This window comes from Ambystoma mexicanum, chromosome 3p, assembly GCF_040938575.1.
Source record: "Ambystoma mexicanum isolate Mex_15411 chromosome 3p, UKY_AmexF1_1, whole genome shotgun sequence".
NCBI classification, from domain to species: Eukaryota; Metazoa; Chordata; class Amphibia; order Caudata; family Ambystomatidae; genus Ambystoma; species Ambystoma mexicanum.
Window position 1 is genome coordinate 362168247 of NC_090925.1, and position 27657 is coordinate 362195903.

Sequence of the window (27657 nt, forward strand, 5' to 3'; positions counted from 1 at the left end):
GAAAGAGGAAGCAGATACATGTGCCCAGCACCATCCAGAGGTCCATGACTTCCTGAATGAATCCCATTATCATCATCATGGGGTTTACCTTGGAGGTACTGCTGATGCAGGCACTCGCCCACATGGTACAACACCAGCAGGGCCTAGCGGAACAACACCCACTGCTGTTGGGGCCCTTAGTCCCTATCACCAACAACAAGCAGTGGAGGAGAGGTTTGGCATCAGGGAGGAAAGGCGGGAACCCCAGGTGATTCTTGAATCTGAATAAGAAGGTTCTTGCCATCTAGAAGGCAGTGGGACAGGGATGTGCAGTATCTAAGCAGTGCAGAGTGAAGCAGATGGGACTTGCAGTTCAAACTCTCAGTTGCCAATGTACGAGAAAGGCCAACCTGACCGTGAACATTTTTTTTTGTTAAATCTGTATACTAAGGGTTCTGAAGCGGACCCATAAACAGCAGGCCCTGGACACTCTTTCCCCAACTCCTATGTATATAGCATTGGCAACTCAGCATACGCCCGTAGCTTCATTCGGAGGTGTGTGCGAATGACTGCCCTCCAACGACTCACACCATCTGGTCTGGGAAACAACAACAAAGGCAATGGTACGATGACTTCTTGGCATACACTGTTCAACGAAGTCTTACACCTGCTCGAGCCCTAACCACCTTGCTGAACAGCTCCCTGGAATCTGGCATCTTTCCTCACAATTTAAAGTCAGTGCCGATCCAAACATCCCATCAAACTACCATCTTATTGCCAACAAATCTTTTCATCAGCAAAATTCTGTAAAAGGTGGTTACCGGGCAACTGTGATGCTACTCTCAGCCACATGGCATACTGCATGACCACCAATTCGTTCTTTGAACAGCCAGAAGCACAGCAACTGCTCTTTGTTTCATGCAAGATGAGATTCACTCATCACTCGATGCAAATGTTCCTACTATCCGCATTCTTCTTGACCCCTCAGCAGCAATTGACACTGTGAACCGCAAGTCGCTTCTTCTTTGCTTGAAGGCATCTTTTGGCATTTCTAGTTCTGCTCTCCACTTGATCTCTTCCTTCTTGTCTGACAGGGAAATTCAGGTCAGGTCCGAATTATTTTTTTCGAAGCCTATCATCAAACTCTGTGGAGTTCCTCAAGGCTTCATGTTATCCCTTGGCTCCTTATTACCTATCAAGCTCTCTGCCTGACCTCCTCTCTCCATTTACGCCAATCTTGAAACCTATGCAGATGATACTACAGTCTGCAGGAATCAACCTTGTGAGGAATTTGACCCTCCGCACAAAGAGAGTGCGCTTGCCTGGGCTTTTTGATTTTTTGATAAATGAAAATGAATGATGGTGCGGGGGCAGTTTGGAGAGGATGGGAGTATGAAAGGAGTGTGAAGGGAGTATGAAAGGAGCCCGGACTAAAGTGTGAAAGGAGCCTAGGGGGAAGAACTGTCCTTGTAAGGCCCTTTGAGGCGTCTGTCTAGTAGTGACGGGGCAAGGTGGAAGAGTTATTTCTGGATCAGCAACCTCCCTTGACACGCACAGTCGTTGGGACTGGAAATGGGAAGGAAGGGGCATCTCTGCCTAAGTGTGATCCAACATACCATGACGAGGAAGGAGGGCATAGGCGGATGAGCTGGAGAGGTGCCCTTGCGCAGTATCGATACCAGGAGGGGGAGGAGATGACGAAAGCCAAGGGAGAGGGAAGACCGTATTCATGCTCAGCAGAGATCAGCACCGTTAAAAGTGACATCCAGGCCATCCTGGAAGAGATAAGAGAAATGAGGACAGGCATAAGGGTGAAGGTGGAGGTCCTCTCGGTAAAGGTCCTGGGGGAGAGAGTTGAAGGGGTGCAAGCTAACCCGGCCTCGATGGAGATCCTGGAAGCGCAGACAGCGGTGCACTTTATGGCGATGGAGGTGGAACAGTGGGAGGAGGAGCTGCGTCTCAAAGTGGACGACGACGAGAACCGGGAGAGACGGAACAACCTCTGGTTCTTTGGGCTGCGGGAGATGGAAGGGGAGTCCCCTATTGGCTTGGAGGAGAAGATCCAGCACATAATAGGAATTGTTTGGGCTCTAAGGAGGATGAGCGAGTAACCCTGGACAGGGTGCATTGCACTGGGGGAGGGAGAAGAGGTCATCGCTCAATCCTGGCACGGTTGCATTACTATGGTGATAAGGCGAGGATCCTTGAGAATGCGCACCGCCTGGGCGACATTGAGTACGGTGAATCCAGGGTAGCCATCTTTCAAGACTTGTCTGCTCACACTCTACTGAGGAGCAAGAAATGCAGGCCCCTCACCAGATGGCTCTAGGAGAAGGGCGAGAAGTATAGATGGGGTTGATGTTTGAGTGGGAAGGAGAGAGATACCAGCTGGTCACGGAGGAGGATGTCAAGTGGGCCATGGAGGACGTGATGTGGCCCTGAAGTAGAACCCTCCAAGAGGAGGAAGGGGGTGGTGTAGAACCTTGCCGGGAACCACAAGGCCCGAAGTCCGCTGTGGGAAGGCACAAAATCCAAGGGGCCAGAACATTTCAGAAACTCAACACCCTTTTGCCCCGAAAAAATGGCACATAAAGTTGCTCTGGGGGCTGCGCTGATCTTTATGTCCTTTGATGGGCTCTGGACCTCGCTCCTGGGGTCATTTCTCATCCCGGTTGTAAGGCGGCGGAGGACGGGAGGAGTGGGAAAGGGGATGCCCTTGTTCATGCAATTGCTACAGCTCCTACTGGTTCGTGCTATTACAACAACCTCTTACTATATCTGCCTGCTGCTACTCTCAGCCCTCTGCAACTCATCCAGAACAGGACTGCGAGACGCGTCCTTTGCCTCAAGCCCTGGGATCGTATCTCTCCAACCCTGAAATCTCTTCATTGACTTCCAGTGGCTGCAAGGATTAAATTCAAGACCCTTTGCATTGCCCACAAGGCTTTCTGGGGCCTGGTACAAAATACCCTCAACTCTCCCTCTGTAAATATCTTCCCACTCGAGCTCTTCGCTCCTCCACCTCCAACTCTCTCAGGGACAGTTGCTTCTCCAAGCAACGTGTTGGGGGTAGATCTCTTTCCTCGGTTGGGCGTCCCTCTGGAACAGCCTCCCTGCTACTCTAAAACTTGAGGAGAACCACCTCCAGTTCCGGAAGCACCTTAAGACCTTCCTCTTTGCTTCTGCCTTCGTTCTTCCTCTCCCCTGCTGAACTATCTGCCTCAGTAGCCTGCACCTGGCTACTCTCTGACCTCGGCCCAGTTCCCTGCCGACCCATCCACTCACCTGCACTGCCTCCTGGCAAGCTGTTCACTTGGTTCTGTATCTGTAACCCTACAGCCCCCTTACCTGCACTTATCAGACACCCTAGTCTGGGTGTTAACTTTGCACTTGCCACCCTTCTGGCTGCACTACCAGATGTTGTTTTATCCCTTGCTTAGCACTTTCCACTTTTCCCGTCCCCTCTGCTCTTTCCCACTTCCCTCTCCCCTGCACTTGGTCATTCTCAATGTCAGTTGGCCTAGTAAGATCGTTGTTTTGTCCTCCCTTGTTTCCACTCTTTTGCCCCGTCGCACTCTGAAACACTTGTGTATGAGCGCGATACAAATAAAATATCAATAGCAATATCAATTATTCACAATGTTCATAGTTGGCTTTTTGTTGTTGTGCCCGGAGGTGGGAAGGGAGAATAGTGGGACTGAAGGGAAAAGTTTGAGGGGGGGTTTAGGGTGCTTCAGGTTTTTGTTGGAATTAAGTCTGGGAGGGAGTTGAGGAGGCACTGTGGGAGTTGTGGGGGAGGTAGGTGGAGGGTAGGTAACGCGGCCAGGGAAGGGGTCGTGTCCCTGGTGGTTCGACTGGTGTGGCCAGGATGAATGTGACCCATGGTCGGAGGCCTCAGATAGAGGGAAAGGGGGGGCGGGTTAGGGTGGATGGGGTTCAGGTTGGGGAGAGGCTGGGGTCAGGAGGCAGGGGGATTGTATGCAGCGGTCAGCGCAGAGGGGGAGGGTGGGAGGCCTCCTGGGGGTTCGGTGGGACAAACAGCGAAAGGTGAAGAAGGGCTATGGTTGAGTTGAGTGTGGCCATGTTAAACGTAAAAGGGCTTAACTCGTAGAATGAGGGATCGTTGACTAGCAACATGTTCCACAAGCAGCGCCTGGTGATCCTCTTTCTGCAAGAGACTCACTAGGGGCGGAATCGGCATTAAAGGGTAAAGATACTGGTAAAATGTATTGGGCATCTCATAAGGATCTCACAAGAAGCAGGGGGTAGGCATTTTCGTTAGAAAAGCCTTCCGGATGATGGGGGTGCAGATCAAGAGGGTGTACAGAGGGCGGTTCTTTGGGATAAAAGGTCTCTACAAGGGAGTGCGGGTTACATTGGCCACACTATACGTGCCCAGCACGGGACAGGTGAGATGCCTACGCCAGATCTTTGCAATGTTGGAAGGCTGGGCAGAAAGGGCCACGATCCTGAGGGGTGATTTTAATCTAGTGGCCGACCCAGCATTAGATTGGTGGTCTGCAAAGAGGGGAGGCCTGAGGGTAGCGGCCAAGGAAAACACTGACTTTCGGAACCTTCTGCAAGACTACTACTGGGTAGAAATTTGGTGGGGTCCTTTTCCAGGGCCCGGGGGCTATACATTCTTTTGTCCCCAGCACCAGTCGTACACTAGGTTAGACTTGCTCCTGGTCCTGCGGGAACAGGTGGGAGAGATGAGAGTTCCTCAAGTCGAGGTGCTAACTTGGCGGACCATGAGTTATTGGTGGCAGAGTGGAAGGTGGTGAGCCTGCCGCGGCGGCAGTCGCGCTGCAGGTGCAATGACACGTTGGAGAGAGATCATGTGTCCCGGGACTTCTCGGAGAAGGTGTATTTTGAAGCCAATGACAATGGGGAGGTGTGCATGGCTATAGTTGGGAGGCAGCCAAGTCCACATTCAGGGGATTACTCATCGCGGAAGGGGCTTGGAAGAAAAGGGAAAGGTGTCTGGTTGAGGCCAGACTCTACGAGGAACTGAACGCTTTAAGAACCCAACTGGTACAGAAATGCACCATTAGGAGAGATGAGGGACTAGCGACAGGAACTCAATTTGTGTGAATAGGCCAAGTGATGCAGAAGATGAGGTTTACGAGGCAAAAGTACTACGAAAGGGGCGATGCGGTCGGCGCGTTCCTGGCAAACAGGGTGAAAGGATACAGGGCGGAGAGGAGGGTGGACAAGGTACGTAGAGCCAACGCAGAATGGTGGATAAAGGGGAGGACATCCCGGCCCAATTCGCTGCTTACTATCAGCAGCATTATGCCAGGCCGTTGGAGGCATCAGGTGAGGAGATGTGTGCCTACCTTGATGGTCTACGGCTCACGAAGCTCACAGCAGTGGAAAGGGAAGCGCTTGAGGCGGAGGTAATGGGGAAGAGGTCACTCCATAACAAAGTATCTTCTTTTCTGTGTTTGTCTCTTGTTTTTCCTTTCTCCTTTCTTTTTTCTTATTCCTATTTTTTTCTTTTTTGTAAATATGAATCCTATTTAATTGTTTGTACATTTGTATGGAATGTTTACATTCTGAATGGGCTAAAGGTTTTCAAGAGGAAACCAAATAAGCCAATAAAATAAAATAAAACAAAAAAGAAATGATGTTTTAGATACATGAAACTTTTTTTAATAAAAATTTAAAAAGCTGGAAATATAAACCAAGCTGTAAAGAGTATTGTGTGCTGTCATCCTCTATCCACTAGTCCACGTGCTTTACATTCCCCAAGCTGTTTAACTCCATTGTTTGGGAGGGCTCCATACCACCAAACTTCTTCTAGGCCTTAATAGTAGTGATCCCAAAACCATGTAAGGACTGTACTAATTGTTCTTTGTAGAGGCCCATCTCCCTATTAACTGTGGACGCGAAAATATGTGCCATGGTGCTGGCGTCTCGCTTGGAGTTCTGGTTGATTCATGTGGACCAGACAAGCTTCATTATGCACAGGCATGGGGCCGATAATATGCCGATAATATGCATAGGATGCTCCACATCATCAACACACCTGTGGTGGCAAGAGAGAAGGATGGGCCCGAGATCGAGGGGGTTGATTGTCGCTTTACATTTCAACCCATCAGCCCGGGTGATGGTGAATGGGAACGCATTGCAGCTCTTCCCATTGCAGTGGGGTACGAGACAGGGGTGTCCGCTCTCCCCGTTGCTCTATGCCCTGGTTATGGAGCCGTGGAGATCAGGGAAGATGAAGGAATAAGGGGGGGTCCCAATAAGGGGGTTACGGTTGGGAAAGAGGGAAGGCGGGGGGAAGAAGTGTGGGTAACCCCAGGTAGGGATGTACTGAGGGGTTTGTTTTTGATGTGGGGAGTTGTGAGAATTTGTAATGTAATGCTGAAAATGCCAATAAGGTTCAATTTGGAGAAAAAAACCGAAAGCTAGGCAGATATGTGGTCAAGTGCTCAGTCGCAGATTGGTACCAAATCCTGGTTTCCCACTTGCCCAAAGCATGTGAAACTGTGCAAATCATTTAATCTCACGTTGTTATCTGGTAACCCTAAAAGTGATTGAGTTCTCATTATGCTATTATATACTAAATCGTCTTACACGTGGTGTACTAGACTGTGGAGTTCGGATTCTGGGACTTGAAGTTTTTTCGTTCCTATTTGAAACTTGGGCAAACTACAAGTCCAAGAAATTCAAGCAAAACAAGGACTGGGTGGCCTTCTCACACATTGGCCACAGGAAACTTGAGAGCTGTACATTAATGTAGCCAAACATTTGAATACAGCCGGAAAAGAGGGGCATGAAGGACGCCGTACGGATACCACAGCTTGCTTCAGGTGCACTTTCACGTCCAACGTGTCCTGTAAAACTATTTTGTAAAGTTGGTCACCTATGTAAACAAGTTCATTCTGGAAATTTAAGTGACTGTTTTGCTTTCGCTTTCAACTAGTCAGTTGTACAAAAACACCTGATAATAATTTATTAAATGAAAACTCAAGATTTGAATCATGGTTTTTTGATGATATGGAGACCTCCCTGTCAAGTTTCACAGTTCCATGTTTTTTTGCTTCCAATTGAACCATGGAACTTGTAGTTTTGTTTTTCCCATTGTAAGGGTGGGTGTAGTTTTGTTTTCCCATTGTAAGGGTGGGCCTACAATCCCCAGCATGCAGTGCGAGAAAAAACAGCAGGACTAGATCAAAGATTCCTCATGGAACTGGGAAACTTGGCTGCTATATGGAGTCTCTGGCCACCCTACGTGGACCTATCAGTATCAGTAATTCACATAGAAGGTATCAATTGTAAATGCATTTTTCTGACATTGATAATGATTTGTTTAAACCCTAAAATGCGTAAATGAATTGATGATAAAATAGCTGCTGTTGTTACCATCAACTTGAAACACAACACTACATACATGAATGTATATCTCTACAGTTTTGCAGAACGATCTTTGAAATCGTGTTGACTTGCTAGCCCCATAATACAGCGTTCCATTGGTGTGGCTGTACAGTAGCATTATTTCAATATGGCCGCCATTGTTTCTGGAAAAAAGGCACAGCCCATTTTGTCCCCTGTCTGTGTCTACAAAAAAACACATGTTGCCCTCCAATACATGAAAAGGGTGCGGCCATCTTCGTATGGAAACGCTCGACAGAGAACATGGATTTAACTGTACAGGAATAGTGTTAAAGCCTGCAACCGTTGAAAGAAGAACGCGCGTACAGTGATCTCTACTGTTAACAGAACGGTATCTTCACGGACGGAGAAGCCGCTTTTAGAGCAGTCGGGTACACTTGATCACGTTGTGCGCATCAGGCTGTGAGATGGCTGCTCGGCTGGCGGAATAGCAGAGTTCCTGCGGACCATTATTTCTAGCAGGAAGCGTAGCCCATTCTCACAGTGAGTGTGTCCAAATGGAAAGGAGGGGGAGGGCTGTATAAAGGAAAAGCTTTGTTCGCCTCGGACAGTAGCACAAGTAGCCTGACAGCCCAATATTCAAGAGAGCCTTTGTATATGGGAAGACAGTGCAGAGGATGGCGAGCGGGTGCACAGACTCCCATCCCCTGATCCACCAAACAGAATCGCTCATGTTAACATCATTTCGCACTTATTTCAATCATACTACAGTACCCACATACATATGAACTAAATACGGAATCGTCACACTTACATGTTGTTTATTGTATAGCTATATGCACATCTCGATACTGCAGAGAACGTTGCTCGCCATACATCAATTTTAGTACATCATGTAATGCCAACCATTCGTCGTTCAGCATCAATCATGTGCTTGGTCGTTAGTATTTTTGTTTTGTTTTACTGTCTTTATAATTCACGTGACGACACCTCACTAGTACTTAGTGGCGGGGAATATGTGAGTGGATAAATGAGACAACGGAGCAAGAATGCCCTCCCCATTCATTCGACGTGCGGTACATTACAGCATACACCATGCTGTAATACAATAATAACACTTTCAAGAGCATTTATCACTATAATAAAACATAAACTCCCTCAAAAAAGCGACCTACCCTATTTGATATAACAAATATCTCAACCCACTTACAGCACGCGTTGTACTTAAAACCAATACCACTGCATACCACATCCAGTCTTGAAATGAACCCCCCCTCCCCCCATGCTGCATCCATGATGTTGTAATAGAACAGAATCAAATGGCTACACAATTTACGGAGCTTAAATAGAACCATTTAATTTTGGTGCGATATGCATTCAGCGCAGGCCTCTTTTACTGCACTCTACTTTTAAGTGGCCCCGTTTCCCCTGCTGTCCCCTGCCATGTTACTCCTAACTCTCCCCCCACCTTCTGCAATCATGCAGAGAGCCCCTCTACCACTCTTCTCCACCCCACGTGATTCCTCAATCCTGTATGTGGGGGAGACCCCCAGAGCCAGCCTCACACCTGCCCACGTTGACACTACTCCCCTGCTCCTTCTATTTCATTTCACAACTCGCCCGTGCCGCCTCTTCCAGTTTTGCAGCGCCACTATCTACTCCTGTCACAAACGATGCAGTAATACAAATTCCAACAAGAGATATTAAGGCTATAGCGCCCCTCGCATCACCCGCCGCGCTGTACTAAAACAGCGCTAATGCCCAGCTTTGCTAACAGCGCTATAAAAATAAGTAAGACCCTATCCACGGATATTCAGTATATTGACATCCTAAATCTTTTCCGACCATGCACATCTTCACTGCTAGGGCAAAGTTTGTTCTGCTTGGCAAGCATCTTGGTGTTTTACAGTTTGAGCCAAGTATATTTTCTGTTTAATTGAAGTGGTGGATATTGCAAGAGCCTCTAACCTTGATTGTGGAATGCTAATGGCTGGAAAGGAACGCCATGAATTAAGCCTTATGATTCAGTGGCAGTGCAAGTGGACATACACATTTTCTTGCTGGGGAAATCCATGGAGTTTTAGAAAATAATACCAATCCTCATACTGCATAAAAAATACTGTAATAAAACAATCACTAACCCAAATTAGCATCCACAATACCCTAAGAAAGCCGAAACATTGCCCAATACAGAATCCCTAGCTCTGCATTGTAACTACTGTGCCCTCAATGCAATTTCCACAAGGGTGTAATAATGTCATGAACCACAGTCTCCACCAAGCTGGTCTGTCCCTCTGGTCAGGGGTGCACCCAGACCAACATTTTGGGGGAGGGGCCGCTAACCCTTCAAATGTTGGGAGAGGCACTAACATCAGAGACTGTGGGGGAGGGACAAACTTAGGTGTGATTTACTGTCCTTGTCCTGTCCTGTCACGGCTCTGTAGGACAGCCAGGTTAAGTGTACATTAATAATAATATTCACACTCTGCTCCTCCTTGCCCCTCTTAATCACTCTTTTTCTGTTGCTAGTTATTCTTCTCTGTGCGCTCTGAAACCTGCGGGTATGTAGCGCGATTTCAATAATAATAATAATACATAACCCTCAATTTCGGGGGGCTAAGGCCCGATCTGCCCAATGGCCGTTGCGCCACTGCCTCTGGTCACGGTAGCAGTGAAGCCGCCTTGATCCCCACCCAAGATGGCAGATTCTGTCAGGGACAGCGTCAGGGCCTTTCAACCTTTTTGGATGAAATGGGCCCTCGAGCCTCCTGAGGGTTTGTAGGGCGGGGGTCAGCAGCAGTGTAAATACACAGCAACATCTTATTTAAATCTGGATATTATGCATGCTCACTTTACAGGCTACATTTATTGGTACTATCAGACCATCCCCTTCCTTTGCATCTCTCAGTATCCAGCCAGCTATCACGAAGTTGCTTTTGTTCTCCCGTTCGGTCTGTATAATTGCCCTTTGTCAGCAGGGTGTCAAATGACTTTTCAGCACACATTCAGTGCTTCAGCTCTCTCAGGCAGCCTGTCCTGGTATAATCTACCGTTACTAACCTTCTGCCACTTTCCTTTCTCTTCATAACAATCTAATCACCCCACGTGGTGCCTCAGGGTGTTTTTCCCTGATGTAGGCAGGGGACCCCCACCTTGTGTTGAAATGGGCACTGCCAGCTGTGATAAACCTTCAGCCGACCCTGGCTCCTGTGCTCTGTGAATGCCCTCACATGGGATGCCTCTGCCCTTTAAACAGAGAGTGATTATACAATATATTAGATCTAGCACCGAAGACTTTGCGTCGCAATGCTTTCCGGTGAGTCTGTTACCAAGATCCTTCCTTGCTTCTTCCCGCTGCCTGCCTATCGTTCCCAGCTTGTTTCGTGTCCTGCTTCTGCAATATTTCCAAGGATTTGTGTATTTTTCAACAATATTTATAGACTGGCTTGTCAGAGCTGAAGAACATGCTGAGAACTAGGTTTATCTAATCTTTAACAGAGTCGGGGCTACCCCTCCCTTCAACGCACAGGTAGTGCTAGAAAACCTACAGAAGGCTAGGGGTTATTTGGACTAGCCATATATAATCACTCTTACAAGATGAAAAATACTATTAAAACAAAATGTATACTAAATCGAAAAACATAATAAAATCACAGATAGGCAAGTGAAGATCATTTTCATTCACTATACATAAACTATACAATTCAATACACTGTGTGGTTAGTAACAGATACAGTGTTATTGTATGTACTGTAAAAACATTAGCAGCACATTTCTACTGTCGACACATATTGTGTGTTTCGGATTCGGTATCAATTTCGCATACACATTTTCCAAGTGACACAATTTGTACAATACTCTGAACTTTCCTCATGGCACAGTGGGGCGTTGTTGGCAAGAGACGTGTAGAAATGGTCCAAAAAAATTGAAACCCGAGGATAAAATATGTTAAAAAGTGTGATCAAAAACCTATATGATGAGGTGAGCAAAGGACTGCAGGTTGACACCTACTTAGGAGTGATTACCTTAGAATACGATTTATAACAGCTCTCACGTGTACAGTTGAATGTTCCCAGAAGCTCTGGAGATAGCTACAGAGGGTGCAGAAAAGCTTATGATTAGGACTGGAGATATTATAATGGAGGGTAAGTCCGTTATGTCCCACGATAGACAAGAAAATATGGAAGCTGAAGAACGCCATCAACAACTACAAATAAGAAAAAACGTGCCCATACCCGGTACAACCAACAAAACCTCAACCAGTCAGCCGATGGGTACAACCAGCGTTGTTTTCCTAGAAAATGTGTGACCTTCTCAAACAGCTCCAACTGCAGCGACTCTGACTCCACCAACGCAGGGCCTTCTACATCGAAACAAGGCCAACCACAGTTTTTTCAAGGAGAAGAGGCGAGAATCGCCAACAAGGACCGCACGGCTTGAGAACCAGACAATAGATACCACTGCCACCCCAGATGTGGTAATAACCATATTTGACTTAAGTAACCACATACGTACCCAAGATGAAATCAGAACCGTTAGCAAAGGGCTTAGCTTCTTACCATGCACCAATGCTGATAAATTTACCACTGAAGTGGAATTACGCAAATTCTTCAGGCTCATCTGCTTCAAATACCTCTTTAGAGATGCAGCAGAAAAAGAACAACTGAAGTCAACTGGTCTGAAACCACCTTCTACATTCACACTACTCTCCTCTATGATATATCCTGACATTTTAGCTTTCAAAAATAGAATTCTTGTGGAAGTTAACAGCATGTTTACCAAGAAGACCTGTTTCGCTGATAATCTAACGAAAGAAGAAAGATTGGCACTTAAACATCTCAAAGGAGAGCACAACTTCATTATCAAACCTGCAGACAAAGGAGGCGGCATAGTCCTCTGGGCGAGACAACTATACGAGGATGAGATCAAGAAACATCTCCAAGATGCTAAGTTGTAAAAAACAATGTATATCAATCCGACAACGCAACTACTATCAGAAATAGAGAGTCTTAGGACACACGTGTGGAATGAGGGCTGGATAGATGATGACGAAAAATCATTTTTGGTATAGAGGCATCCAATTCTACCCGCTTTTTACCTATTGCCTAAAATTCATAACAATGCTTCTGTCCCTCCAGGCAGACCAATTGTGGCTGGAATAGGCTCTACACTTGAACCTTTATCTGTCTATGTCGACATCTTTCTCCACCCCTTCATCAGTAAGATGAAATCCTTTGTACAAGATACGACATCAATGATCATAATTCTCAGTCATCACTCTGTCGAGGAAGAAGATCTTCTCGTCACCCTCGACGTCAAATTACTTTATACTAGCACCCCCCTAGGTCGAATGCATCAATGTATTAAGAACATACTTGGACCAAAGAACCAACACCGAACCACCTACTGCTTTCTTACTTGAGTGCACCAGATTAGCACTCATAGAAAACCTTTTCATCTATAAGGACACCTTCTACAAGCAATGCCACAGGACCAGCATGCAGGCTACCTTCGCCCCTGACGTGGCCAACCTTTACTTGGACACTTTTGAACAACTATCCATCTACCATACAGACAACAGATTTAAAAACAACCTGATCCGCTGGCATCGATACACAGACAATATTATGGAGAGGCTGTGAAAGCTTACTCGAGGAATTTGTTTTCCTGGCTTAACAATCAGAACCCTTCAATTAAACTCACCATACATCATGACAAATCTAGCATACCCTTTCTAGATCTTGAGGTTTATAAAACCCATGGAAACCTGTTGGGAACCACACTATACAGAAAACCCACTGTGACGTTTACCTTATCTCCGCATGAGCGTAAATGGCCTGAATACCCTTGCGTTCTGCAAATACTGGATATACAGGAACTTCCCCTGTCATCAAAGAGAGAAAAAGGGGGGGACTGGAATTAATCTAATGCGGGTCACTATACTATGGCTCTCCCCTTCCCAACCTGCTGAGTGCCCTTATAATATCTAAATGTCCTGTTGCCCTTCTCACCTGTGTCTTTTTGTTAGGGAGCTCTTTGTCCTGGTTTCGTGCAGGAGTGTGTTGATAATGAGGCACAAGAATACTTTAGACTGGGAAGCGTTGAAAGCCTCAACGAGGTAAGTGTCTTGATGGCTGGGGGCTTGTGTTGTAGTCAGTTGGGTGTTGAAGCCTCTGAGGGATAATCTTAACTGGAGAGATAGCTTCTCTTGATGAAAGTCTAAAACCTTTCTCTTTCTTTTGCAGGTTTGATGAGAGAATCACACCTTGACTTGCAGGTTGAATGGAGGTCGAAGGATCCACAGTGAAGCTGCGGCTGAAGAAGAAGGTAGTGGACAGAACCACGGAACTCAGAGGAAGATTCCACCTGCTGGAGGACTACTGCTGCTGCGGAACTTCTTGTCAAGTAGGATTGTGAAGAATGCCTGGTACGCCATGCTAGTAACCATCTAGCCCCCACAGATCTGCACAAAGAACCCTTGCTAGCCTGCATACCTGGTCCCAGAACTTCAACCCTGGAGGTGATCATGACACCCACGGCCACAAACACCTTACTTGCCTTCTCTATCCTCCATCCAGTTTGAAAGAAAACGTGCCGTACAGTCAATTTCTTTGCCTCTTTCGGAATTGCACCACATTGCCTCACTTTGACAATACCAGCAAAGACCTGTCTGTCCATCTAAAAGAACATAGCTACCCGGCTCACATCATATGGAGAACACGAATAAGAGCAAGGAACATCAAAAGACAGCTATGCCTCACCCCCCAACCAAGAGAACAGCAAGTGGACAAACTCACTTGCGTTACCACCTTCACTCCTCTTAGTAATCTACTAAGAAAAACGGTACTAAGTCACTGGGACATCCTTAAAACAGATACCTTCAAACCCAACAAGCCACGTTTTGCCTTCAGACGCAGTAAAAACCTCAAGGATCAACTGGTACATACATATGAAGAACCCAAACCAACAGCCAACAGCAAAACTACTCTACAAAACTTACCACCTGTAACTGGACACTATAGATGTGGGACATGCTCTGTCTGTTGTCTCATCAAAGATGTGAAAGAAGTCAATCTTAATGGCACGTTATGGAAGCTTAAGTAATTCACCAATTGTAAAACCAAATGGTCTGTGTACGGAATTAAGTGTCCATGCGGACTAATATGTATAGGAAAATGCAAAAGACACGACAACATATGAACATACATCGTGCATTAAGAACGAGATTGAAGACAAGCCCAGGGTGGCACATTTTAGGGCCAAGAAGCATCAGCATACGGATCCTTTCTGGTTTATAATCCAAACAGTAAAAAATCCTTTTAGAGGCGGTGATCGTTACATCCTACTGCGTAAACTTGAACAAAAATTGATCTAGACACTGCAAGGAAAGGCCTTAATGTCTCCATTGAATGGAACCTGTTCTTTAACTAATTTCCTCTTTCTAGACCAGTGTGACCACATGACTCCCTGAAGCATATTAGAACTGAGATGTGTTCAGTATTCCTGGTCTTCATCTACACTAGAACTAGCATCTTTGTATATGTGCCAATTGTGACAAAGAATACACCATTGCATTCCTCTGTCAACCAACAATAACTATGGCTAAACGAGATTATGAAGATAAAAAGAGCGCTTCATTGTTAGATCTCACATGTTAAACAATTGTTAACTCTGTTGAGTCCTTTCGACTGGTATCACATTTTACATTGTTAGAAACTGTCATATGCCAATACTAAAACAACTACGAGCCATCTAGTTTGTCATTTTGACAATCCCGTAGATATGTCCTGTGTCACTTCTGGTTCTCATTCATGGCAACGTCCATTTTTACCCTGTATCATGGTTTGTATGGCATTAGAACATTGTAATAATTGTGATCCACCTGTGCTGGCATTTTGGTCGCATTTCTGTCAACTGTGATAAATAAGACACCACGGCTTCTCTCTCTTACCAACAAGAACTATGGCCAAACCAGACCACAAAGAAAAGAAGATTACTATTCTCATGTCTTATTGCCAAGTTTTCATATGTTAAAAATGATATTAAGTGTCAACTATGTTGAGCCCCATTCACTGGCAGCACCACACACTTTTTTCAATTGGTACTACATTTCATGCCTATACCTTGACTACTATGAGCCATCCAGTTTGGCATCCTGACCATTTCATAGAGGTGTTCCTTGTTATTTTGTTCCCATTTGTGGTAACGGCTTTCCCCTGACAGATCTAACTTTATCTAGATTCTGAATTTTGTAATAATCGTGATTACTCTGCATTGATTGCTTTTCCATTCAACATGCCAACCACATTGCGGCGTGCTGTGATACATCTTTACCCGTTCCCGAGCCTTAGCATACACACAGCTCCAACAGGAGAGTCTGTTATACGCCAAATGTCTTTGTCTATAAAGTTAGTGCGCTCTGTGAAAAAACTCCAGGCGTCCACGCATGCGCAAAGAGTGGGCCACTGATTCACTTAAACTCTGTATTTTCCCAGCCGCCGGGTAAGCACTGTTTGCTCGTTCAATTTCTGTTTTATGCATTTTTTGCCGGCTCCCGCGGCACCACTCCTCACTATCAGCATGTTATAGCTGATTTTCCGCTACACGTGTCCTTTGGTAGCTTGATCTGCTAAGTCTGATCGTCTCACGTCCACTCAGACACCATTCACTACGAGCTGGTAGGCAACCTTTACATTCAGTTTCCCTGCCTCCACCATTATAGGATTTTGCCCTGCTTTTTCAGCTCTCATGCCTGTAGATCCATGACTGTATCATCGCTATACGTCCGATAGAAGAGTTGCTAGGCAACCGACACACACCCGGATCACAGCCAGCATGTCCGCTGTCACTATGAGTGCCTTTTTTCACTGTAGTTAAGCTCATCTCCTTGTCACGCTTTCACTTACTCTGCCGATATCTGTCTAGCCCTCTCTTTGGTATTGTTCTGAGAGGCCCCTTTTTTTTTAACATATTTTTTTATTGTTTTCAAAATACAACTCAGAGAGCATGAGCCTCTCCCAACTTCCCCTTACCCTCCCACCTCCCCGCCCGGAAGATTTCCAAATGTCTCTGTTGCACGTGTGATTGTCTATGATGTGAATATGTCCGAAATTCTTATATTGTGCGGGCACCATTGCTCCATATAGTCTGCTTGTAGGTAGTTCAGGATCTCTCCCCATTCCTTTGTGAACAATTCTTTTGTTCCTTGTATTGTGTGTGTGAGCTTTTCCATGGTTAGTTGTGCCCATACTTTCTGGAGCCAAGTATAGATCAGTGGGGGTTCTTGTTTTTTCCATTTTGGGGCTATTGACGCCCAGGCTGCTATGAGAAGCCCCATGAAGCCTCTCCATTGTGGTTTCCTGAGTATTCTGTTACCTTGTCCCTGACCGTTTCCCCCAAAACAGGGTCTTGGAGAATATCTAGAGGGAGCTGCCAGCGCCACAGGCCTCCCCCCTTTTCTGGGGTCTTTATTTCTAGCCAGAGCGGAGCGTGATCTGAAAGAGAAATCAATCCCTTTTCTATGTCCTGGATGTTCCCCATGAGGCCCACCGATACCCAGAAATAATCAATCCTTGACATTGTGTTGTATACGTGCGAAAAGTACGTGTAGCCTCGCTGTTGGCTCTTTAGTTGTGTCCATACATCACAGAGTGCCAATTGTTCCATCTTCTGGTCCCCCCGTACTTCTATCTGTTTGTGGATGCCATGCAAGATTTAGGTCTCCCCCCAAAATTACTTCCCCTTTCGCAAAGCCCTCGAGCTTCTCTAGAGCATCTCTAATGAAGCCGTCCTGTCCCGTGTTAGGTGCGTATATGGAGGCCAGGGTCAGGCGGCATCCGTCGAGCTGGGCATTAATGATTGCGAGCCTCCCTTCCTTATCCGTTAGCCTGTCTGTGAGGACTACATTCACTCCTTCTTTTATAGCAATCAGGACTCCTGCTTTTTTGTCTTTGGCATTAGATTGCGCCCATATACGATATCCCCTGAGATGTATTTTCTGTTTGTCCTGGGCTTTGATGTGTGTTTCTTGTAGTAGGAGAAGGCTTGCCTTTTCTCTCTTCAGCAGGGACTCAACTTTTTTCCTCTTTAACGGGGAGTTCAGGCCTCTTATATTGTATGTTAGGATTCTAAGTCTCCCCATTGAGAATTACGGTGTGGGTCATTTCCTGTTTTTCGGTGCATTGAGATCTTATTGCTTCTTCCGGTGCGTTTCTCTCCCCCCTCCCTCTCTGACTCCCCAACTTCCCCCCCAAAACAAACTTTGAAACAATTAACTTCCCGAGGAGGGCCCGGGTACCTAGGGTTGCTAGGGCGTTGGGCCTATCGCTCCCGGCCCTCAATGTGCTCGGTATTAACTTCGCGGGGGATCCTATACCCCGCATTTCCTCAGATCTTCCTGAGTTACAGTTCCAAAGGCTCCTCACCGGGCCGCCTGCCTGTGCTTGCCGTGGACATTTTGCTTTGACAACCTAATTACCCATTTTGCTTCTTCTTTTGCCGTATCTCTTCCCATCCCCTCGGCCTTTTGTTGTACCTATAACCTGTTCTGTTGGGCATCCCCGACGGGTCCTCCCTTCGTATGTCCATCACTTGTAGGCCTTCGTCGCATGTGGTTACTCTTCTTTGTTTACCTTCCCAGGTGAATAGGAGGCCGAACAGGAAAGTCCATTTGTAACAAATTTCTTTCGCCACCAGTTCCTTTACAAGTGGTGCCATATCTCTCCTTTTTTGCAGAGTGACCGCTGCCAGATCTTGATATAAATGGATGTCCGTCCCATTCATCCTGATGTGTTCCAGTTGTCGCGCCCTCCTCAGAATTTGTGGGTATGTGGAGAGGGCTGCTAGGACATCTCTAGGTCTTTCTCCGGGCGCCCCTGTTCGTTTTGGGCCCACTCTGTGAACCCTGTCTATCCCTATGAGGTCCGCTTCCTGCTCCTGTCTCTGAACACTTCTTGGACCGCTTTTTTGAGGTCCTTATCGAGAACCGTCTCCGTGATATTTTTGATTCGAATGTTTGATCTCCTAGAGCGATTCTCTAAGTCTTCGCATTGGATCTCAAGGATCTCAAGATTTTGGGTTCGGCGCGCCAATTGTTCCTGGGTCTCGCTGTATTGGCGGCATTCATCTTCAAGGTTTTGGACGATTCTCTCCATTATATCGGTCCTCTCTTCTAGTTTGGCTACATCCCTCTTGACTTCCTGCACCACTTGTTTTATTTCGTTTCTCAAGGAAGAGAACTGGTCCTGGACAGTTGACATGAATTTATCCTGTAGCTCCGCGAACTACGTCTGCATATCCTCCCGTGACGGAGGTAGAGAGGTGGCGTTGGAGTGGATGCGGCCCTCTGGGGAGTCGTCCCGTGCCCTTCCTCTTGTTTGGACTTGTGATTCCGCCGACCACATTTGTACCAGGTTAGCGTCTTGTTTAGCTGGGTGTGGGTTCGGGAGAGTCGAGTTCCCTCTCCCCTTTGCTTTCGACATTCCTTCCCTGTTGTAGAATGTTCTCCTGTGGTTATCGGGAGGCCCTTTGCGCTTTTGGATGTCGCTTCGTGGCTTTCCCCCTTAAAATGCGGGTCCCCGGGGGGGGAGTGTTGGTCTTCCTGTATGGTGGGGGGCAGTTACCGTTACCCTGGAGGGGGCGGCTGTCCGCGGTATAGTCCTTCCTTGGTGCCCCCTCCTGCCGCTCTGCACCCCCCTCGAGCCCTGCTTAGGCCTCCGAGTGGTGGGGACTCAGTGAGTGTCCATCGGTAATCGCTGGTGTGGGGGGGGGGCGCTCACCTTATGCGCCTCCGGGTGACCGATGGCGTGCGCGGTGTTGCTCGGGCTGCTGGGCCTCCCCTCCTCCGCTCGGGGCCCCGCGCTTCTCTGGTGCCCTTTCCCCCTCGTCGGAGCTCGCTTGCCCTGCCCGGATGCGGCGACGCTCCGATGGCACCGCGGAACGGCCCCCGCCTCCTCGGGTGTTCTGCACTGCTTGCGGAGAGGAGCCACGGTCTCCCGCTGGTTCTCCGCTCTCGCTAATGGTTATGGCCGCGACCGATGGGGGAGTGGCGGCCGCTTCTCGCCGCGTCTGTGGTTCCGCGTCTCCGGTCCTCACATATGTAGGGTCGGGCCTCGCCTGTCGGATGGTGTCCTTAATATTCGGGTAGGTTTTCGTTTCGATTCATGCGTTTTCGTCCTGCTTTATCGTGGTTTTGTTGGCGGCCCGGGCGGGGAGAGATTTATGTGCGACTCCCTGTCCCGGCGGCCATCTTGGAATGTCATGAGAGAGAGGCCCCTTTTGCCCAGCAATGCACTGCGCACCCGGACCAGTAAAGCATGCTTTTCCACCTCGCAGGTACCGCGATGCATGTCACCTTCAGCACAACCATTTTTGTAAATGTACATTGCAGACTACTAGCTCACATAATCTGGTATAAAGGAGCAGTTCTCTTACTCGGTTGTTTCGAATGTCCCACTTGAGACCCCCCGGAGGACTGCTGTCTTCAAGTAATGTGCAGTTCCGTCTTGAACACTCCCTGACGTCATTGAATTGAATTTGATTACCTTTGCTACAATCAGTAATTGGGTAATTTCGATCCTCAAACATTTAATGTTGACCTTCATACCTATAAGGGACTTACCCTCCATTATAATATCACCAGGCGCGTAATCATAAGCTTTTATCCACCCTCTGTAGCTATCTCCAGAGTTTCTGACAACATACAGCTGTACACGTGACAGCTGTTATAAATCGTATCCTAAGACGCCTTCAATCACTCCTAAGTAGGTGGCAACCTGCAGTCCTTTGCTCACCTCATCAAATAGGTTTTTGATCACACTTTTTAACATATTTTATCCTCGGGTTTCAATTTTTTAGACCATTTCTACACGTCTCTTGACAACAACGCCCCACTGTGTCCTGAGGAAAGTTCGGAGTATTGTACAAATTGTGTCACTTGGAAAATGTTTATGCGAAATTGATACCGAACCCGAAACACACAATATGTGTCGACAGTAGAAATGTGCTGCTAATGTTTTTACAGTACATACAATAACACTGTATCTGTTACTAACCACACCGTGTATTGAATTGTATTGTTTATGTATATAGTGAATGAAAATGATCTTCACTTGCCTATCTGTGATTTTATTATGTTTTTCGATTTATTATACATTTTGTTTTAATAGTATTTTTCATCTTGTAAGGGTGATCATATATGGCTAGTCCAAATAACCCCTAGCCTTCTGTAGGTTTTCTAGCGCTACCTGTGCATTGAAAGAAGGGGTGGCCTCAACTCTGATTCCCTTTTGTTCATTACGTATTTAAGCTCTATAGTCCCGTCAACAAAAAAGAGGGTCCTTGCCCTGTATCTCTTACCTATCTAGACTTGGATACATCATAGTAGCAAAACATTTCTCAATTGTTGCCTTTGTGATACTGATGACATTTTGAGAATAGGGTGCATTTAAACAGGAAGTGTCTGTTTGTAAAAACACCAAGATAGTCCCAAAAACGATCCAGTGCATTTACTTCCCAAAAGAATTCAGCAGGCTCAGAATGTTAACAGGAGAACATGAGACAGATACAGTAAAGTCCGGGATATCATCACAAGTGCAATATTCCTAGATTCCCAGTATACAAATAAAAACAATTTGTATATCATTTGTCCTGTGTTGAATGTGGCTGCAATTTAAATGTGATTGCTATACAATGAAGACCTTCACTTTGTGTTCTACAGAATTATGTACATTTTAAGGTTTATTGCAGTATCAAGCATAGAAAATCTAAATGACACTTATGTGCAATAGAAAACTGTATGCAATTTAAATGACATTATTTACTGATGTTCCATTTTACCTATAATAAGATGAATAATCATACAGGAACCAAAACAACAGAAGTCCTTGTATTCGAAATTCAATGGGACCTTCCTGAGTCTGGTGATTGAAAAGGAGAGTTCAATACTGCTGACAGGGGAACTAAAAACACTTAGTGTATTCCCATAAAAGGCCTTGCCCAGGCCTGTAATTTGCAGTAACAACTCATGAAAAGCCTACATACAAAGGGCCTTGATGATCTGCTTGAGCTGATCCAAAGGATTAGACCAATAATTGTACTACCAAATGTCACTATTGGAGTTGGGCCAGTGAATTTCAAAGGCTTTGTTTTCATTTGTCAAAATCCAGGCATCTCATAAAAACTGCATTAGCCCAGATCAAGGAAAAAGTTACAGAACTGTGTATAACAAAAGACATCTGCTCTCTAAAATATATAATGAAAAAGGAGCATAGAGTCAATGCACTGCTACTGACACCTGTAGGAAAACATCAGCGACTCCTACTTCAACCTAATTTATATTAACATGAAGGATATCTTACATTAAGTGTTTTATCACAAAATTGATCGTTAAGTCGCAACAGAAGCTCTGATCGACACAACATTTTGTCAGTTTGTAGATGGAAGTAATATCTGATATAAAATTTACAAAATATATAGTGTGCCATGTTTAGAATGGGCAAAAAATTTCAAGAATGCGTAACTGTGCCAAATCGTTTCCTAATGCAATCTTTCAAGTGTCTAAAAATGCCTATAGATCTATAGAATCTGAAAAGGCTCGTTTTTATTAATTGAGCATATTTTAATCAGAATGCATAAACAAAATAGGCTTTTCTTCAATAGGAGTAGTTTTCCCTCCCACCCTTGCTGATCATATATTTGCATGCACATAGGGACAGAGAGGAAGATGATAATAGAACACAGGGAGATGAACATGCATGATTGATCACAGGCAGATGGAAGACCAGTCCATTGAGAGAAGGATGATCAGTTTATGTTGGAATTTTGGTTCCAGATATGCCACCTGAAGAGAGAGTTTGCTGAAGGAATTATTTCAGGTTGAGTGTGCTCCCGGCTGACTCTTGAAAATCAGAAGCCATATTAAAAAGGTAAATTAAACCCTGATCAACCCCAGTCCAGATTGACCAGGGTAACATCTGGGATGATAAAGGAAAGGGAAATCTGGGAAATGCAATTACAAAACCGGAACACAGGTACTGCCATCTTCATGCCCTGTGTTCCTCCATCTACATCGAATACGAAGTGAGATGTTGTTTCCATAACGTCCAGTCTACTTTGTATTGAGAAACAACATTTAAAACAATGCAGTTTGGTGCCACTTTAATGTGGAATTGACATTGGTAAAGTTAAGTACAATTTCTAGTGGCTTAAGCCAGTCCAGAGTCATCTTGGGGTATAATATAGTTGCAAAATACTATCAACTAGGGTGATATCATGCATTAATGCAGCCGGGGAGGCCATAGTCCTGGCTAAAATGTTGGTGCAACAAAAATGGATATGAAGAATTAATTCTTTTAAAAAAAGTATTGTGCAGACCGCTGCATTCTTACCTTTCAGTTTACAGGCAGATTCATGTGTACTGTGGAAGGGCAGGGGCGGTTAACATTGTACATGTTAATGGGGAATAGTATATCTTCAGCCCGAAAATACACGCAAGATGAAAACCACACATAGATACCTTTTAAAGCTGTGCATGCATACTTAGATTGAAAGTTGCACAAGCCAAGACAGTAAAAGAAAATACACAAACACAAAAGTGAATTTAAAGCTGCCCACAGAGCTGTATTCAAAGTCACCTCCACCTCCCCCAGGTACAGACTGAAAGTAACACACTCATGCTTAGTGAAAGTCGGGACATGCATGTTTAGAGAAAGTTGCGTTCTCAAAAAGTGTGGGCGCATGTGAGTTCAGAGTACAGTGGATAGATGCCTGAGATTATTATTTCAAATTCAAGCCTTTCAGAGACAAATGTAAGTTGACCATTGTCTACATTGAATGGCCTTTACATATCCAATACATTCACTACCTCTCAGCTGCACAGGGGAGTCGGTAAGTTTTGTCTATGTACAACAAATTAAATATTCAAACTATTCGATGCCATAATTGTCTGCCAGCCATACCTACTTACAGACCACTCTTACGCTTGTCTGCCCTACCCTAGCTCAGGCACCTAGCCCTCCTGTGGTGCTTAGTATGAATCCGTCCATGTTTGGTGCGTTACCTCATTAATTGGTTGGATCAAGCTATGCAATGACTTTGACCACTCACCCTCTGTATCAACAGGCCTACCTGAGGAAATACTTGCAACCTCAAGAGACAGTTGTTCGGGCTGTTGGCGATGTAACTACCACTTATTTTGGACCGGCTTGAATACCTGTCCACACTACTAAGTTGATCCATGGACGAGTATATATCACTAATATGCATCAACCTATCCATCTTTTGATGGAAACACTCAATCAGAGTGCACTGCCAGGCAGATTCAAAGGACTCTGGTGGAAGAGACTAGTCAGAGGCTACAACATATTAGAGTTCCGATACCCATTTCACTGAGCACGGCATCATTCCATCGGGGTGAACTAGCATAGCATAATTTCATCTCACTAGCACAGTGGCCCAAGCATCCATTATGTGATGCTTTCATTGCACGTGGAGTCTCAACTGTGAAAGCCATTTGCACTGAATATGCACCACTTGTATCGCAGGCTTTAAAACAAAAGTCCAATCAATGGTACTCTGCAACTGTATGATATGATAAGTCATTTATAAGGTGCCTGTACACATGTGTTTTTAGGCACGACAAGACAAGGCAGGGTACGGAGGGAGGACAAGACGAACGATCTTACTAGGTATTGTGTGATTCAGATCGTGCAAGTACGGTAACGCAAAGTACAGGGGACAGGGGAAATGCAAGGGGGGATGGGGAAAGTGCAATAATGGCAGTATTGCTCTGAGTAAATGCAGCCAGGACAGCGCAGTGCTGGGTAAGTGCATCGAGGCGGGGGACTGTAGAGGTTACAGTTACAGCCCCAAGTGCGTGACCGGCCCGGAGGCAGTGGGCGAGAGACCAGTCAAGAGGAGCCAGGTACCCAGTGAGACTCTGAGGGTAACCAAGCAACCAGGGGCAGCAGACAGCAAGGTCAGCAGAGGAGGAGGGAGAGAAAGTGCGGGAGAAAAGAAAGGTTTTGAGCTGCTCCCGGAACTTGGTGGTACGGCTCAAGTTTGACAGGGGCATGGAGACCGTTCAAGGGGGAGGCACCTGCAGAGGAAAGTGATCTGCCCCCTGCTGTCTGCCTGGAGAAGCGTCTGACCCTCAGAGAGCTCGAGGCAGCCGAGCGAAGGCCTATAGAAGAAAGGTATTTAGGAAGAGAGTGTTGAATGTAGTGCGGGCACTGGCCCCAGAAAACCTTGTGGACGATGCAAAGGGTCTGGAACTTGATCCTTGCAGCTACCGGGAGACAGTGGAGAGATTTCAGGACTGGAGAGATACAGTCCCTGGGCCCGAGGCCAAGGATAGGTCTCGCAGTCCTGTTCTGGATCAGTTGCAGAGGGCGGAGAGTAGAGGAAGGCAGATTGAGAAAGAGCCTGTTACAGTAGTCCAACCTAGAGAGAACCAGGGCTCTGGAGACAATGAGCTTCTGGGGGAAACTGGGAAAAGGAAGAGTACCTCTGAGGAGGTGCAGCTGGTGGTGGGCCTTCTTGGAGGTCTGTAATGTGAGGAAAGAAGGAAAGAGCTGTAGCTGTATTAAGAAAACAATATCGGCGGATGGAAAGAATCTGGATAAATCATAAATCAGATACAGCTATGAATGCAAAAATTGTAATGAATGATTACAAGGGTGGAATTTCTAAAGCCAAATCAGAGTTTTTACAAAAAATAATTAAATCAGCATAGACCAAGAGAACATTTCTCATTTATCTCTAACCTTTTTCATCCCAGGAGCATCTTGTTAGCCATTGAACCTTCAAAAGAACAAGCTAATGCATTCAATATGTTCTTCATGAAAAAAAAAGCAATTCAAGAAAAGATTGAATTGAAAAAGCCGACAGTCTCAGACATTTATTTATTCACATTTGTATAGCGCACAGGAGCCCTGGGGCATCGTGGCACTTGTTACAGAATACATGACTGGTTGCAAGGAGAAAAACAGTATACAAACAAAAAACGGCTTACGTTAATGTGGTGGGGGATGCATGCTTGGTTACAGAGTAGCATGACTGGTTTCAGAAGGAAGAAGCAGTATACAGACAAAGACAAAGTTTGGCTACTTATATGGTAGTGATCTGGGAGAAGCATACTTAGTTACAGGCAGTACAAGAGCGGAGAGTTAGTTGAATAGTGTAGTTTTGAGGCCTTGGCGGAAAGCTGTAAGGGAAGTCTCCACTTTGAGGCCGTTGGGCAGGGCGTTCCACAGTTTGGGTGCTAAGTAGGGGAAGCCAATCCCATCTGCTTTGGCCCTTTTGACGGGTGGGATGTGTAGCTGGTTGGCATAGTGGGATCTTTTAGGGCGTGAGGAGGTATCGCTGAGTATGGTTTCGGATGGGTATATGAGGGCAGAGAGGCTTAAACATTTGTGTGTTAAGGTGAGAGTTTTGAAAGTGATTCTTTCCTTAACCGTGAGCCAATGGGCAGCCCGTCTAGCCTGTGTGATATGGTCATTTTTGGGGATTTGAGGGCTCCTCTAAGCACATTATTCTGGACTTTTGAGCCAGCTTATGTTTTTGGAGGAGGTGCCTACAAGAAGAGCATTGCATTAGTCCAGTTTCACTCCGATTGTGGCTCGGGCGATGGATAGACAATTTTGGTTAGAGAGGAATGGTCTGATGGTGTTAATTAGTTTGGTGGTGTGGGCAGAGGCGATGGTGCTGACCTGTCAGTTCATGGACAGGGTGGAGTCCAGGTAAACCCTGAGGGTTTTCACTGAGGATGATATGGGGATGTTGGTGCTGTCGATGATGAAGTGGTCATATTTATGAATCTAAGTGATTTGCTCGTGGCTGAAACTACCACGGGCAAAACGTTCGCATGAGAAAGGTGCAAACTACCAAAAGTTTGCACCTTTCTCATGCGAACACACATACATTCTCACACCCACACAAACACCACACCCATAACACCCCCCCACCCACACCCTCAGCACCCCCACCCACACCCAACATAAACAAACCCCACTTACCTTCATCTTCACGCTGGGTTCCTGCAGCACCAGTTCCCTTTCACTTCCGTGGTCGGGAACTGGCGCTGCAGGGTCCTTTTCTTTTTTTTTTTTTTTTTTTAAACGAAAGGCCCACCTCCCCAGCCCCCATTTTATTTTACAATGCTACCACCAAAAGTTCAAACTTTTGGTGTTTGAACCTTTGGTGGTAGCATTTTTAGAACTTTTGGTCGTTGCAACCATTTTTTTTCGGTACAATCGTCCTAAACCATATTTATGGTTGAGTTTGGATAGTATTACATTTGGGCCTATGAGGATGATCTCCATTTTGTCTCCATTGAGGCATAGTCCATTGGTTGCCATCCAGGCTTGGATGGAGGAGTATATCTGTAGAAGGGCTGCCGAGTCTTGGTCGTACGAGCCGGTAAGGGGGAGAAGGACTTGTGTATCATCGGCATAGTTGGTGTAGGCTATGCCGAGTGAATCAAGTTTTATCAAAGAGGGGCTTGGTGAACAGATTGTAGAGGGTCGGTGTGGTGCATGAGCCCTGGGGGACACCGCAGTGCATGGTGGTGGGTGCTGCGTAGCCCATGTCAGAGAAAACCTTCATGGCTCTGCCTTCCAGGTAGGACATTATCCAGGAGGAGGCCTGTTTGGAGAAGTGGGCTGCGTGTGAGGTGGGAGGTAAGAATGTTGTGATCCACAAGCTCGAACGCAGCTGACAGGTTCAATAGTTGTAGGAGGGCTGGCTTGCCTTTGTCCATTATCTCGGTTATTTGGTTTTTGAGGTCCAAGTGGGCGGTTTCAGTGCCATGGCCTTTGCAGAACCTAGATTGCCTTTTGCCTAGTATGGCGTTGGATTCAAGGAAGTGTTGGATCTGGTTGTGGGCCGCTTTATCTAGGATTTTGAGGAGGAATGGGACGGTGGTGATGGGTGGTAGTTTTTGGGGGATGAGGGATCTAGAGGTGGTTTTTTGAGAAGGAGTCGGACCCAGGTTTCTTTTACGCTAGACGTGGTGGTACCTGTGGTGAATGAAGAATTAATGAATATGAATGCTGTAATGAGCAGGGCCAGGGAATCAGCACAGCATTTCAAAATGTTGGGTGGACACATGTCTCCTTTACATGTGGAGGGTTTGAGGTGCTGGATTAGATCTGTGACTTCTTTTTCTGAGACTTCTCTGAAAGAGAAGAGCGGGGTGTTGGGCTTAGGAAGGGGAGAGCATGGCAAGACATGACAGTTGTTTTTGGGTAGTGCTTTGCGTTGGGATTGTATTTTACTTTGGAGCGTGGTGATTTTATTAAGTAGGGCTGCCTGTATGCTGGAGCACCAGGCTTCATC

The 27657-nt window shown here is 46.0% G+C and overlaps 1 protein-coding gene and 1 long non-coding RNA gene across 2 annotated transcripts in view; one reads left to right on the forward strand and one right to left on the reverse strand.

Moving 5' to 3' along the window:
* Positions 1 to 27657, reverse strand: part of NOL4L (nucleolar protein 4 like) — an 843583-nt gene that overhangs the window by 471487 nt on the left and 344439 nt on the right. The gene's annotated exons all lie outside the window — the stretch shown is intronic.
* On the forward strand, positions 7495 to 20966 carry LOC138580460 (uncharacterized). The gene is made up of 2 exons (XR_011304262.1): positions 7495 to 7866; positions 13569 to 20966. It is a non-coding gene; the product is annotated as an uncharacterized lncRNA (long non-coding RNA).